The sequence below is a fragment of the Heteronotia binoei genome, chromosome 8 (genome assembly GCF_032191835.1).
Source record: "Heteronotia binoei isolate CCM8104 ecotype False Entrance Well chromosome 8, APGP_CSIRO_Hbin_v1, whole genome shotgun sequence".
In the NCBI taxonomy this organism is placed as follows: Eukaryota; Metazoa; Chordata; class Lepidosauria; order Squamata; family Gekkonidae; genus Heteronotia; species Heteronotia binoei.
In genome coordinates this window covers 49,309,649-49,325,569 of record NC_083230.1, presented here as the reverse complement: position 1 = coordinate 49,325,569, position 15,921 = coordinate 49,309,649, and the positions used below count along the sequence as shown (strand labels likewise).

Below are 15,921 nucleotides of genomic sequence, written 5' to 3'. Positions count from 1 at the left end.
TAAAAAGAGTCAGTCTTCGGTACAATTAAAAGGAGTCTTGTGACATGTTAAACACCAACAACATTTCAATCCAGTGTAAGACTTCGTGGATTAGAGCTGTCTTTTTCAGTTATAAGGCCTGGATCTGCTGTTTTCGCCTTTTACAAAGTGTTAATTAGCTGAGCCTAACAAATATTCCCTTTTTGTATATATGCGTTTTACTTCATTCTCTTTCATAGCCATTACCTCTGCTGCTTATTTTCATACCTCCCACTGTTGGCATCTGATGATGTAGGCTAAAAACATTAAGTCTTTTAAAGATTGTATATAGAATTTCAGCTGGAGAGGGACTGCGGAATGTGAACATACGAACGTATACATATGAACATATGAAGCTGCCTTATACTGAATTAGACCCTCAGTCCATCAAAGTCAGTATTGTCTACTCAGACTGGCAGCGGTTCTCCAGGGTCTCAAGCTGGGGTTTTTCACACCAATTTGCCTGGACCCTTTTTTGGAGATGCCAGGGATTGAACCTGGGACCTTCTGCTTCGCAAGCAGATGCTCTACCACTAAGCCACCGTCCCTCCCCTATATGTGTTGCCATATAGTCCATCTTCCAAAGTTGCAATTTCCTCTAGAGGAACTGGTCTTTGCAATTTTGTCGTCAGTTGTCATCAATGGGAGAACTCCAGGCCCCAGCTTGAGGTTGCTAACCCTCGTGCGGCAAAACTTGTTTGGTTTTTAATGAAGCATACTAAGTACAACTACTGTTCTCAAATTTATGCAATAAACAGGGGTTGCACTTACCTAACCTTTGTTCATGGAGTGGCCTTCTGTACAGACACACATGGGACTGCATTTCCAAAGGCCAGCCACCAGGAGGAGCTAGCCAGCTAAAAAGAAAAATTCTAGTATCCCAAGAGTGCTAGATTCCTCCTCACAGCACAGTGAGCTTCCTGCCCCAAAGTCATGTGATGTGGGAGGAACCAGCAGTCTCCCCTCAGTTCTCCATAGCCACCACCCAAGAGCGTGAGACAGCAATGGTGGGGATGGAGAGAGGGATGTATGCCTGCACAGAAGGCCACTCAATGAACAAAGGTTACAGGTAAGTGCAACCCCTATTTTTCATTGCCATGGCCTCTGTGCAGTCCCACATGGGAGAATAGCAAGCTCACGTACCTTGGAGATGGACATGGGATGTCTTAGCAAAACATTGCCTAAAGCACTGCCTTTCCCAATGCCGCATCTTTGCAAGCATCAATGTCCATAGCATAGTATTGTACGAATGTTGAAGGAGTAGATCAGGTCGCTGCTCAGCGGATGTCAAGGGGGGGTAGATCCAAAGCAAATGCTGCAAAGGAAGCCTGAGCTCTCATTGAATGTTCTCTAATGGAGATTGAGTGTTTAACAAGGAGTAAGCTAAACATATGGCAGAACAAATCTAGTGAGATGATGTCTGCACTGAAGTGCCCCACCCCTTGCGTGGACCTCAAAATAGGGAGTTGTCTTTACAAAACTGTTTGGTTTGATCTAGATAGAAGAGGATCGCCCTCCTAGCGTCTAGATTCTAGAGTATGCAGAACCTTTTCCACTGAAGTGGTTGGTGAGAGAAGGAACACAAGTAAGTTGATGTCCTGATTGAGATGGAATTTCAAAACCATCTTAGGAAGAAATTCCAGACGAGGTCGAAGGACAACTCTTTTCGCATGAATCTTTAGGAAAGGTGATTCTATGCAGAGGGCTGTGAGCTCACCCACCCTTCTGGCTGAGGGAATGGTGACCAGAAAGGTGACCTTATAGGATAAAAAGGACAAGGCACACTTAGCCAGAGGTTCAAATGGTTTATGAACAAGACAGGATAAAACCAAGGATAAATTCCACTTGAGGTACAGGAGGATACAAATTATTTAAATCTTGGAGAAACCTCTGAATCAGGGAGAGCAAAGATGGGAAAACCATCAGTGTGGTAATGGTAGGCTAATATTGCTGCTAAGAAAATCTTAACAGAAGTATTGGCTAGCCACCACTCCTTCAAACTAAGGAGAAACTGGAAGATATAGGAAATATTACAACATCTGGGGTTAACCCAGTGGTCTCATGCCCAAGTTCGAAAACAGTGCCATTTAGCACTGAACGAACATCTAGTAGAGGGCTTACATGCAGTGGTTAATACCTGGAGCAGAAGCATCCTATGCGACTGTGAGTACTCAGGTGAATGAACCATGCTGTCAAGCGGAGGGATTTGAGTTGGATGAAACGTTGTAATGCGGACTACGGGGTTGGATCATGGAGAATTGAGCAGTTTCTCAAAAGGGGAGCGGACTGGAGCCTTTATTCTGGGTAGAGAAGGCGAATCCAGCGCCTGCTGCCCACTTTGCTCAGTGAGGGAAAAGGCCAAGACATGCATGGAATATTCTGAGGGGATTTACTTTGGCTGAAAAGGAGCCCCAGCAGGGTTCCTTTGAGGCTTTGAAGAGTCTCCGTTGAGGAATTGCATTCCAGCGTCTACAGAGGGTCTCCGTGGTCATTGACTTAAATTCATCAAGATTCAAGCTTTCTTTGGACTATCTAAATTTCTAAATATAAATTCTTGAAGAGGACGGTGTTAAAAAGGTTAAATTTGGCTGCAAGGTAAGAAGATCTTTATTTTTCATTCCTGGACTAAAACAAACTTTATTTGAGATAAAGATTGAAATTTGGACTTAGCTACAATATTCTAAAGTTATAAACAAGAGAAGGGGGCAATTTTGAGACTTTTGGGAGACTTAGAAGCAAAGTTAAAGGCAGAAAACCCCTTATGTTTGGAATACTTGCAGCTCCTGTAAAAAAAACCTCATTGTCATTGAGTTGCTAAGCTGGAAGCCTGCACAGGAAGAGACGTATAGATTGTATCACGAGATTTTTCAACAATCGAGAACGGGACGTCGTGGCAAGAAAAGCAGGAAGTGGCCATTGAAAGAAGGGAATTTAAAGACCTCCTGGCCTTCTCTAGGACTTGACAATCATAGAAAAATTGCGGCGGCCATTAAAAGAAGGTCAAAATAATTTAAAACTCTAAAGAAAGAAAAACGGGACTTTAAAAACTATTGGAGCCGGCAGATTTCACTACTGCAGAGTGAAACATATTGGAATATATCAGAGGTATCAATTTTGGTGGCCTTTTGGAGAAAAAGAAAAATTTAAAAGGGCTAGAAAAATCACAGCTGCCATTTTGTCTATTTTAAAAACTTTAAAAATTAATATCTCAGGCTAGGAAACCCTGAGGACGGCGATTTTGGGTGCATTGAAAAAGGCATCTCCTAATCTTTCAGATCCAGTGGTTTAATTTTAATTTGGAGAGATCAACCCGAAATCTTATTTTGGCAGTGAGGGGAGTGGAATGTCAGAGCAAAAGCTGCCAAAACTGACATGCGCAAGGACTGCTTCACTTGAGGAAGGAAAGATGCCAAAGATGCAAGAATAACTAGATGCCATGGAGGCAAAACTGATCAAATTGATGAAGGACCTAATAACAGCAAATAAAAAGCAAGTAGTTAAAGAACTAGAGGCGGTGAAGTCAGAAATAAAGAAAGAGATTGAAGAGTACATGTGGTTGAAAATAAGATGAAAGATCAAGATTCCATGATTAATAAACTGCAGGAGAAAGCAGCACTGCATGATTGCAAGTTAATGGAAAACCAGATTCGTTTGAGAGGAGTACCTGAAGAGGAAGGTTCTGATTTAAGAATATATATAATAAGAATCATTGCTGAGTTTTTAGAAATAGACTCTGATGAATCCAGCTATTAGTATGACTATATAATAATAATAATAATAATAATAATAACTTTTTATTTATATCCCGCCCTCCTCGCCAAGGCAGGCTCAGGGCGGCTCACAACACATAAATACAATACACAGTAAAACCATACTACACAATAATTACAATTAGATAAAACCATCATTTAAATCGACTTATATTAAATTAACATTATGGTGCTATAACTCAGATCTTCTATAAAATTCAGTGGCTAAAAAGCATCTTCAGCGAATCTATCTTGGCTCAGCATTAAGTGAAGGCCATTTTAAAGAGAAAGGTCTTGCAGGCCCTGTGGAATTCGTCCAAACACCGCAGGGCCCATACTTCCTCCGGGAGCTGGTTCCACAGTAGTGGGGCTGCAATAGAGAAGGCCCGTTCCCGAGTAGTCTTCAATTTGGCCTCCCTTGGCCCAGGGATATTCAGCTGGTTCTTTCCAGCTGACCTCAGCGCTCTCTGGGGTTCATATGGGGAGAGATGGTCCCTCAAGTAGGCAGGTCCTCGGCCACATAAGGCTTTAAAGGTAATAACCAGCACTTTGTAACGAACTCGGTACACCACTGGCAGCCAGTGCAGCCCGCGCAGCCCTGGCCGTATGTGGCCCCACCTCGGGAGTCCCAACAACAGCCTAGTCGCCGCGTTCTGCACCAGCTGCAGCCGCCAGGTTCGGCACAAGGGCAGCCCCATGTAGAGGGCATTACTCTAATCCAGTCTCAAGGTGACCGTTGCATGGATCACCGTTGCTAGGTCCCAGTGCTCAAGGAAGGGGGCCAACTGCTTCGCCCGTCGAAGATGAAAAAACGCGGACTTGGCAGTGGCCGTTATCTGTGCCTCCATTGACAGTGAAGGCTCCAGAAGAACCCCCAAGCTCTTGACGTATTGTTGAAGCGGCTAGCGAACTAGAAATCACTTCGAAAATGGCAGAATGTTCGGCTGAAATATCTTTATCTTTGAAAGAAGAAGTAAAGCAGTTAAAAGCAAAAGAGTCTTTATGCAACACTAAAATAATATCACTGGAAAATCACTGAAAAATTGGAGAGCCCTGAATTTAAAATTTCGAGGGATCAGAGAGGGCGTGGAGGAGAATGTAGATCTAGCTGCTTTCATGTCACAATGGTTAACTCAGGTTTTTAAACAAGAAGATGGTGCGTCTCCAGCCATTGCTAAAGCACAGAGACTTGGACAGTTATTATTGGCACGCAAAGAAAAACCACGGGATATTTTGGTACAGTTTCTCTACCCCAAGACAAGGGAAAAAATTCTGAAGGAAGCCCGACTGCAAGGCTATTTTTTGTTTGAAGATCAGAAAGTGTGCTACTAGACCTACCAGCAGAGGCGTTAGAGAAGCAGAGGAACCTAAAGTTTTTTGCTTCAAAGTTGTACCATGCTAACATTAAGTTTCGTTGGAGCCCTGTCTCAGACATCCTAGTGTATAAAGGAGGCACACTGTTTAAGGCTTCAAACATCACCACAGAGAAGTTGCTTCTTCAAAATTTGAACTTAAAACTAACAAGAAGTGAAGAGAAAGATCTGGGTGCTGATGCGTCCATAGCAGAGAAACCACACATGCCTGAAGCATGTGGCTTTATCCCGGGTCATTCTATTAATGATAATGTTCGTAGAACTCTCAATTTGATTCACTATTGCAGGTCATCTGAGATCCCCTCGTTAATACTTTCACCAGACACTGAGAAAGCGTTTGACAAATTGGAAATACCCTTTTTGAAAACAGTTCTAAATTCTATGCAATTTGGTCCCAACTTTATGCGCTCCATAGATGCCATATATAACATGCCAAATGCCCAAATTTCTATTAATCAATTCAGAACAGATAATTTAATTCTAGATAGAGGTACTAGGTAGGGTTGTCCTTTGTCACCAATTTTATTTGCGTTGTCGTTAGAGCCACTGGCTCATGCAGTTAGAGAAGACCCAGGAGTGGAAGGCATTGTTCTAAAAGATAGTTCACATAAAATTAGCCTCTTTGCGGATGATACTTTGTTTTATCTCCTTTGTTTTATCTCCTTGTCTCCTTAAATAAATTAAAGACAATAATTGATCAATTTAGTATTTATTCTGGATTTATTGTTAATTTTTTGAAGTCTGAGATATATCCTATAGTACTTTCACCCAAAATGAAACAAACTATTTTATCTCACTTTTCTTATAAGTGGGTGGAAAAGTCTTGGCAATATCTAGGAATTAATATACCGCTGAATCTTAAAGATTTAGCTCAAGCTAATTTTCTCCCCTTTTTCTTTCCATTAAGAATTCGCTTGCTGAATGGTCCAGAGGTACCTTTTCACTGCTTGAGAAAATTGATCTTTTAAAATCTTTTTTATTACCAAAATTTCTATTTTTATTTCCGAATTTGCCTATTCCAATTGATAGATGTGCTTTGCAAAGGTGGCAAAAGCCTTTATGGATTTCCTGTGGAACTATAAGCACCATAGACTCTCCCTTTCTATGATATCAAAACCTACATCATTTGGCGGTTTGGGTGTTCCCCTCTTAGAGAAATATTATGTAGCATCTCAACTGAAGTACATACTTTTATATGCGAATCCGTACTACGAGTTGTCGTGGCCCAGTATTGAAAAAGTCTCGCTAGGCGAGACGTTGTTACATGAGGCTTGGGAAATTTGAAAGACCAAAAATGATTTTGAGCAACCCATTTTTAGAACACACAATTAGTTTATGGAATAAATATAGAGAGATTGTAACACCAGCCACCTCTCCTTTTATGGTTTTTCTTGGGCAAATCTGGTTTTTGCCAGGGAAAATTTTTGAATGATTTTAAAATCTGGCGTGAAAATAATATTTTTCGTCTGACAGACATTACAACCAATGGTAAACTTAGTTTAATAGCCCAACTAGAAACAAAATAGAAAATCAAAATCCCCTGGATGCAATATTATCAAATACATACCTTGAACAAAATTATACCTCTTACATGTGCAAACAGACAGTTAAACACAATTGAAATTCGGCTAAAGAATGGATCTACAACTGTTAGAGGTGTAATTTCAAATATTTATCAGTTACTAAACTTAAAGACATGGGTGAAATGTACATTGCAACAAAATCAATGGAAGAAAGACTGTGAAAAAGTTTTCTCAGAAGAACAATGGAACTCAGCATGGAAAAGCTCTCTATTTAAATCAAGATCCTCTTATGTTAGAATCCAGAATTTTAAAGTCTGGTCCAGATGGTATTGCACACCTTATACTATGTTTCGTAGCAAACTAATCCCAAACCCATGTTGTTGGAAAGGGTGTGGAGATATAGGCACGTTCAAACATTGTTGATGGGATTGCCCTAAGATAAAAGTATTTTGGAAGTCTGCGGTAAAGATTGTTACGAAAATAATAGGTTGTGTTATCCCTCTAGAGCTGGAGTTGATTCTGCTGAATATATGGAATAAGAAACCGTGTTCTAAATTGAAATTAGAACTACTTTCTATTTTATTAATGGCAGCTAAAATCAAGGTGGCACAATGTTGGAAATCTGATAAAGCTCCTAATATTCGTCAATGGTTTGATAAAGTCTGGGATCTCTTGATTCATGATAAGTTGGCATCCTACATATTGAAATTTGAAAATCCATTATTAGCAGATACCTTTGTCAAAAAATGGTTTGGGTTCCTTGCATACATAAATGAAAATCCGTCTTCCAGCTCATCTATTCCACCTAAATATCTGGATTACATTCTGTAGTAATTGGTTCTTTAAATATGTTGCCAGTATGTAACGAGTCAAGGTTTTGTATATGTATATTGTATTTATATTTAAGTTTTTGCACTGTTTCTGTATGTCTTATCTCTGTAAGTGATGTTTTTTATTATTATTCTAAGTTAAAATAATAAAAATGTGAGTTATAAAAAAGGGGGATTCTTGATTTGTTAAGTTACCTTGTTTCTTTTTTTCTTTAATTTTAAAACACCGGCGGGGATCAAGAAAAAGAGGGAGGAGAAGGGGGGGAAAGCGATGTATTGTTTTTATTCTGTATTATTTTAAAATTTCTTATAGATTTCTATAACAATATATTGCTAATTAATAAAATTATTTAAAAAATAAATAAAAATAAAAAACGTTGTGCTGCAACGTCACCGCAGAGTTGGAAATGACTGGTGTTTGCACAGGGGGCTACCTTTACCTTTTTAGTATCAACAGCATAGGGATTGATTTTCTACCCACCCCATGTCCTCACTGGTTGTTTATACTTCTCAGAAACAATCCCCTTGCAGGGGTTCTATCACATCAGAGTATAGATGGGTGTTTGAATATCCTTTAAAAAAAAACTCCTTGCAGAGAATCATTCAAATATGCGCGCATGATCCAGTATTGTCCTCTTGCTTAACTAGTGTATGTACCACTGGAATTAGAGATAATGAACTGCATAAAAAGACAGAAGGCTGGATATCAAGGGCTGTATTAGGAGGGCCTCAGGACTAGATTGAATTTCCCAGCCAACTGCTTATCCTTGACATGGCCCTATATCCAGCATTCCCTGCTTGAACACATTTGCCCCCTAAAGAATTCTGAAATTATTCCCCTTTTGAAATCAAGTAGGTTATTTGTTCCAAGCTATCCCTCTGAGCACAGTAACAGTTAAGGCAAAATGCCAACTGCAAATTGAGATAGGGACTGCTACACACAGTAAATAACTGTATACATTATCATAATAAGTTTGAATCATTCAGAGAGACTGATCAACCAGCTTCAACATCCAGGCCACAACAGCCAATAAAAATGTATTCTGTGTGTTGCATTAAAGAAAAGTTTAAATTGGCTTGACTGTAAGACATAACAAATCCTGAATCAGAAACCCAAGAATAGTACACACGCTTATATAGCAAAAATCAATGCTTTATTGCCATGCTACAATTCTTATGAAGCTGGCACTGGCAAGGGGACAATGTTGTCAATATTACAGAACACATTTTAAGATGGAAATCTGGTAAGCTCAATGAAAATGCAAGCCAAAATTAATTGGTAGTACATGGTGGTTGAAAAGGAAAACATACTATGCATAGTACAATGTCATTTTGTCTTTAAAAGAAGCCTGGAATGTTCAACGAGAACTAGGGGAAAGGAAATTCAAGCAGTTTGTGAGTTTTTGTGTGTGAGAGATTTTGGCAATGGTAATACCCAACTCTTCAGACTTTTTTTTTATAAAATAAACTCTAAAAAGCTACCTTTATACAAAGTTGCTATATTGATGCCTTTATGTAGGAAAACATTTTTATAATGCAAAATTAGGACATACAACTTTACAGTATTTTACAATGTAATGACAAAGTAACAAATACAGTTTTGGCTTTTATAGAAATGTATATTTATGCATTTCATAAATGCATTTGTGGCACACTGGTGATTACTCAACTACTGTTGTCTGTTTTCAGGCTAAGACTTGAGATCAGTTGCACCGTAACTTCAGAACCGTAGTATGGTTAAAGAGGCAAACAGTGTTTCAGAAGACATGGCTGTAGTTGATGCTACAATGGAATGAAATGTTATGCTTAAAAATTTCTTTTAAAAAAGAAAGGCACCATACTTGCTGGTTGGGACACACTATATCACGGTATATGTTACAAACACTATTTCCTTATGCAAAATGGAAGCATTTCCTATACATTCAGTAGCAATCAATGTCTTATAACCAAGACAACTGCATTCAAAGTTTGGCAAAGATCAGGGAAAATACAGAATTAGTACCATATATATTTTATATAATATATTTATATATATTTATATATTGCATTGGAAATTAACAGGGAGTTAAGGTTGTTGACACCCATTATTAAAACAAAAGCAAAGTATATAGAAATTCCTGAGTGAAGGGTCCTCTCAATTTTTAAAATTTGTTTCATACAGAGAAAAATGCCTTTAAAAATCAACACACAAGTAAAATTCAGACAGTAATCTCAGAATTAAAACCATCATTTGTAAATTCTGTTAAACATATAATCTTGTTTGACATTTCATAGTCTCTGCTAACAGAACATACAGGCCATGCACTGGAAGACTTTAACTTTCTACCTTAGAGAGGAAGCTCAGATGCAAGTGAATGACTAGGGTAAGCACTATTAGTTCCTACCTTTATTCAAATAATCCCCTCTTCTTCACAAGTGCAAAGGAAAATGGTAGAACCAGTCCTGGTTTATGGCTAATTTTACAACACATCAGGCTGTCCTAATATTGCTCAAGGCTCATCCTGCGGCCTTGAGACACTTCAAGCAGACCAACAAGGATATAGTTATGCTTTAATTAGAATGCTATCTAGGTCTTCCATAAACTGTAGATCTGGCCCTACATCACAAACTCTTCTGTGGTAGGTTTCAAAACCATTGATCAGGGAAAGATGCCTTTTTGTGGCAGGTCCTTTTTGAACCTATAAGTCTGCTCTCTGCCTAGAAACCTAACCATCCAACTGCTGATGACAGTCAACTGTTCATACTAATATGAAAAAGATACAGTGCAATGAATACAGCTGAAAATATGTACTTTAGGAAATATATAATTTACCAACATGAAAATACGTAAGTACTTTAAATGCCCTTTGCAAATATACTGTTAAAAGTAAACACACTGTTTGAACTATAACGGCAATGCTGTATTAAATTTTTACCCCCACAAAATATTGTGTTAATATGAAATAAACAGCATATTATGATAGCAGCCTAATAACACATTTGACAAAACTTCCTGACCATACCTCAAGAGCAATAACGATGAAGACCTTTTAATATTTGTGGCCAGAGCCATTCTACACAAAGGATTGGCTCAGTTAGTGCTGGCCTGTATTATCAGAAAGAAGAGATGCAGGACTGAAAAAATAATGTAAAATGAAGTTATAACCTGCTTGTATATATACCATGAAACAGATATCAGGAACCTTAACTCCATATTAACATCATTATTTTCTGTAATAATTTCGTTAAAGATTTCTTGGGCCCTGTGAGATATGAAGCACAGTTTGCAAGGTAGAATGGAGTGCCTGCGCCATTAACAAGTTTAAAGGACAAGACTGACTGATGAGAAAAGCTGAAACTAGAATCCACACTTCTATGCAGTTATTGAAGGTACAGTAGCTCTCTCTTCCCTTTTGTATTCAAGAATGACAAAAGAATTAAAGTTAGAGCTGAAATACATTCTCTGATTCTTCCATTACCATAGAAACATCATGAGAAATCACAGTGAAAAATTCACAGAGAATGTAAGAAAGCAGGACTGAAGTTACTAATGATTTATGAAGAAACAAACTCTATTGCTTAGTTCTTGTGATGGAAGAAAACACAATTACAGGATTGAAGTGTTTGTCTAGCCCAGAGGTGTCAACCATGTGGCCCGGGGGCTGAATCAGGCCCCCAGAAGGTTCCTATCAGGCCCGCAAGCAACTCACTGTCATCTGCTTATTACTCCCTCTCTTGCTTCCTTCTGCATTTCAACTTGTTTTGCCAGGTTTGCTCAACTGCACAGGAATTACAGAGCAAAGTTCCTCCCTTGCAGAGGAAGGGGGGGGGGGAGAACTAGCTTTGCCAGGCTCTCTCAATTACACAGCAGAGATACTGAGCCCAGCCTCTCTTCCTTCTGTTGACTGAGGCTCAACAAGCCAGTGATGTGGATTAGGCTGAGTGTGTGTGTTTTCTTGTGTCCTTTATAAGGTTTATATCTCTCCTACTTGGAATTACATTTTATGACACACATGGCCCAGCCCGACAAGGTCAGGAGCTGGCCCTCATAACAAATGAGTTCAACACCCCTGGTCTAGCCGGTATTGCTAATTTGAAGTACACAACCATAATTTAGGGCTTAAAAATTTGCCTTTAAAAGAAAGCCTTGTGTTTTACATTTAAAGGGATGGGTATCTGCTTCAGTCTTTCCTGGATAAACAAAGTGAGAGTCTAAAACCCTATCAAACTTCACAACTGACCACTGTAGAATGAGATTCCATACAATACTGCTTAGGTCTAGTCTATTACCAGTTTTTACATAAAGCCATTCCTATCTTACAGTTAGAAAAACAATCCATAGTACAGTAGAAGCGACAGTACCAATGACAAATTGAAGTCCAAGCTACTCATATCCATGCTGTCACCATAATAAACTGCATGCAACTTGAACGCATATAGGCCTTATCTGCACCAAGGCTTTGTTTTTTAAACATTTCATTTTACCTTCCTTTCCTGGCCCAGAAACAAAATTTGACAAGTTTCCTGCATGTATGTATGCTCCCACTCTTGGAATGTATGCCCTTTAAGTCATACACTTTCTACTTTTGGCACAGCATTTAAGAGTCCTGTGAAGTCTCATGGAAGAAAAATATGGGGAAGGGGGGGGGAGTAACATAACATGTTATAACTTTGAACTTGGAATACTGATGATTTGTGGGATTATGAAACAGAAGCTGAAAACCTGGCAGCAGCCAAAATGCATAAAGTATATAAGTGAATGTGTACAACAGTGCAAATTCCTTGCAAATTAGTGAAAGGCAGAAAGACAGGGAATGAGGAGAGGTGGCTATGAACAGTGACAACATAAAAGATTCAATTCACAAACCAATGTTGAAAAATACTTGCACCTTTTCAAATGCATGCTTTTGTACAAGAAAACTATGCCACTTTCTCTGCACAATTATCAGTGGCACATCATGGGAAAACACTACTGAAACAGACACAGCTTTTGCATTAGTTTGTTCCAAGGCAACCTGCCCTCCAGTGATAACACCAGGGATGCTCATTCACGTTGAGATTCCTAGTGTTTGGGGTGGAGTTTGGAGAGGGGAGAGGATAACACCATGGAGCCCATCCTCCAAAACAACCATTTTCTTCAGGGGAACTGATCTCTGTATTCTAGAGGTAAGTTTTAATTCCAGGAGCCCTCCAAGCCCCACCCAGAGGTTGGCAAGCCTATATACTACCCCAATTTAGCCTCTGCATTTGATGTGGCATTTTCTATCATGCCTTCAATAGGAATAAAACAATACAGTTTCACAGCAGAATTATAACAGCAATCAATATCATCTTCACTCACTTTTTTGTAGGATGTTATTCATTTGAACTGAAGTCAACAAGGTACCTCCCTGCTTGGATGATGGATTGAAAGGGCTGTGTATCATCCAAAAGAGAATCTGATAACCTGATTATCAGTGCCAGCTCATTTTTTTTCTTTTTAAAAACCATTTGTTGAACAAGTTTAGAAATACATCCTGATAAATCTCTGAAGCAAGGATGGGGATCTGTAGGACTTCCTGTAGTCAAAGAACAGGATTCCAGTAGCCAGCACAGTTTAATTTCATGTTTGGAAGGTGCTATGGCTCAATGGTAGAGCATCTGCCTGGCAGGCAGAAGGTCCCAGGTTCAATCTCTGGCATCTCCACTTAAAAGGACCAAGTAGTAACTGATGCAAAAGAACTTCTGTCTGAGCCCCTGGAGAGTTGCTGCCAGTCTGAATAGACAGTAATTACTATGAAAGACCAACGGTCTTATTCAGCATAAGGCAGCTTCATGGGTGAGTACTTTCGCCCTCTTCCCATTCTGCCACTAGTTGCTTCAATTCCAGTTTTCTTTGGGGAAACATACAAAGTAAGATCAATATGCAAATATGTTTGCAAGGCATAATATGATTTGGGCTGACATATAATACAGCCTTGACGATCATATCTACGATTTTATAGAGATGGCTTCCAGAATAGCATAGCACATCCCTGTTATTAAACCTGGTGAGGTTTTACCCTTGTGAACATGATAAACTGTCATATGCTCTGACAAAATTATAAGACCTCAAATCAGTTAATATTAGCACACATATTTTTACCTTTTTATAATAATGAAATAAAGGTTCATTAACCATTAAAGTTAAAACAAAAAGGCACCTGAAAGACTGCATGCATTCTTTCAGGGCATCACATGGATGATCAGTATTGCCACTTTTTCACAGGATTTTTTGGGGGATGCATTTCTTCATCATGCTGGTTATTTCCCCCCAAAGTATTTGGTGCTTTCCTGCTAAGTACATTTGCAAGTCCAATGCAAATATTAATACTGATGACAAAGTAAAAGGAGCCCCAGATCTGCAGATGATGAATCTTTTGCCAAAATTTTGATAAATCTCCAACAAAGTGTGGATCTTGTGATTTCAATAGCAGCTCATTAGACAAACCAGATGATTCTACTGAAAATACAGCGAAGAAACTCTGAAATAATTTTTAGCTGACTAAAATTCAGAAAAGAAAGAACAATCCTAATTTCTTTCCAATATACATGCAAACAGGTGGTGTTCAGGTTTGTAAGAAGCAAAAACAAGTTAAGGCATTTCTTGGGGAAACTAATGAAATAGAGGATTTGCATACAGAAATAAAATGACAGCCATATCTTCCTACCTAGCCCACTCTAGTGGACACTTGTAATATCCATTTACTTAAGCAAGATCCTGACCTTGAACAGCATGAAGTATCTGCAGTCTGGGCACAGGTGAAGATACCTTGTAGACACATTTTGTTCACCACTGGTTTGAGTGTCAGCGGTCTCTTGCATTCTTGGTCAAAATCAGAGCTTTTTTTTAAAATACCCAAACTCTACCCACAGGTTCAGGTTGCCTGTGTTGTATGGAGTCTTGTGCTGCACCAGCAGTCTTACATGCTTTTCTATAATAGTTTTAGTTTAATTTATTTGATTTATATCCCGCCTGTCCCACTGAAGCAAGCTCAGGGTGGCATTTTTTGAACAGAGCACCAGGGAAGATCAGCAATGCTAGATGTATTGGGAATATTCAGCAGTAGTCAAAATATAATCCATTCACAAAAATATTGCTTTTGGGGATTTTATGTGATGTTAGCAGGTCTCAAAACTCACTGTGCCAGCAAACATGATGCTTAAGATGAAATATACTGCTAGTAGCCCAGCATCACAAAGGAGGACATTATGGCAACATTGCAAGGAATTTTACCGGCATCCTGAAGTGCGAATGTAGACAGAAGCAGACCAGGATCTCTGTCTCACAAAACCAAAGAGTACTATTATTTATAGAATATATAGCAGTACACCACAGGATGTATTATGACACTGACCTATGATGTTTGCCTCTGGAAGAAACCAAGACATGAAAGCTCATATCAGTTATCATCTAAGGTGCCACAGCACTTCTTAACCTCAGCTAATACATTTTCCCTTGTGCAGGCAATAAAAAGGTCTTTCTGTTAGTGAAAATATTACCAACAGGTCTTCAAAAAGCTTTTCCATGGCAATGTGGAACTTGAACAAGATGAAATGCATAAAGTATTTTAAACAAAGACTATATACAAAATTAATAGTTGCAATTTAAACACTGTACAGACACACAAATGAAAAGTGAGAAAAAGAAAAGTAAAATTAGAGGATCTCACTATAGATACAACGTAACTGACCTATATCTCAAATGTCTTCTTAATATCTGTACAACTGTACAGAAAAACTTGAAGCTGCCTCTTGAAAATCTGTAGTGGACCTGATGCAAGGCTGATTTCAGGATCTGATGAAAAGAAGTTCTTTTCTCAAGATGGCAAAAAAAGTCTCATAGAAGCACATGGGCTGGGATCAAAGCATGAGCAGATTTCCCCCCCCCCCTTATGTATGTGTGGGAATGGGGTAAGGGATTGTTTGTTTTTTCTCCCAGATGCAAGGAATTTCATTCTGATTACATTTATATCCCACCTTTCTTCCATCATTGAACTCAAGGTGGTGTACATAGGATTCCAAAGATTTCCCACCCATGCACTGATCAGACTCTTAGTGTCAAGCAAGGTTATAGCATCATGTATGCTATATCCTGGGCTGCTCTGAGAGGTTACTTTGATCTTCAGGAGTAATTTTGAGGAGCAGAAAAAGGTGGAAAACAGAGAACACCCACTGGACATGCAGAACACTGCACATGGGCCTTTGGATTCTGATTAAGGAACTTCTAAGCCCTTCAGCACAGTACAAACTCTATTGTGCCAGCCATGCCAACTTGCCAAAAAATAGAATTTATCCAGATGTATCCCAATTTCCCTAAATGAAATACCTACTACACATTAATCACTGCTAATTTTAACCTTACAGAGAAAAAGAAACAAAACTGCAGCATAGACTATTTCTGAAATGCAAAGTACAACAAAGCTTGTTC

The 15,921-nt window shown here is 38.9% G+C and overlaps 1 non-coding gene across 1 annotated transcript; it reads right to left on the bottom strand.

The window, feature by feature from the left end:
* Positions 1-494: 494 nt before the first annotated feature.
* TRNAR-GCG (transfer RNA arginine (anticodon GCG)) lies at positions 495-561 on the bottom strand. Its single transcript has one exon. It is a non-coding gene; the product is annotated as a tRNA-Arg (tRNA).
* Between the last annotated feature and the right edge of the window lie 15,360 nt (positions 562-15,921).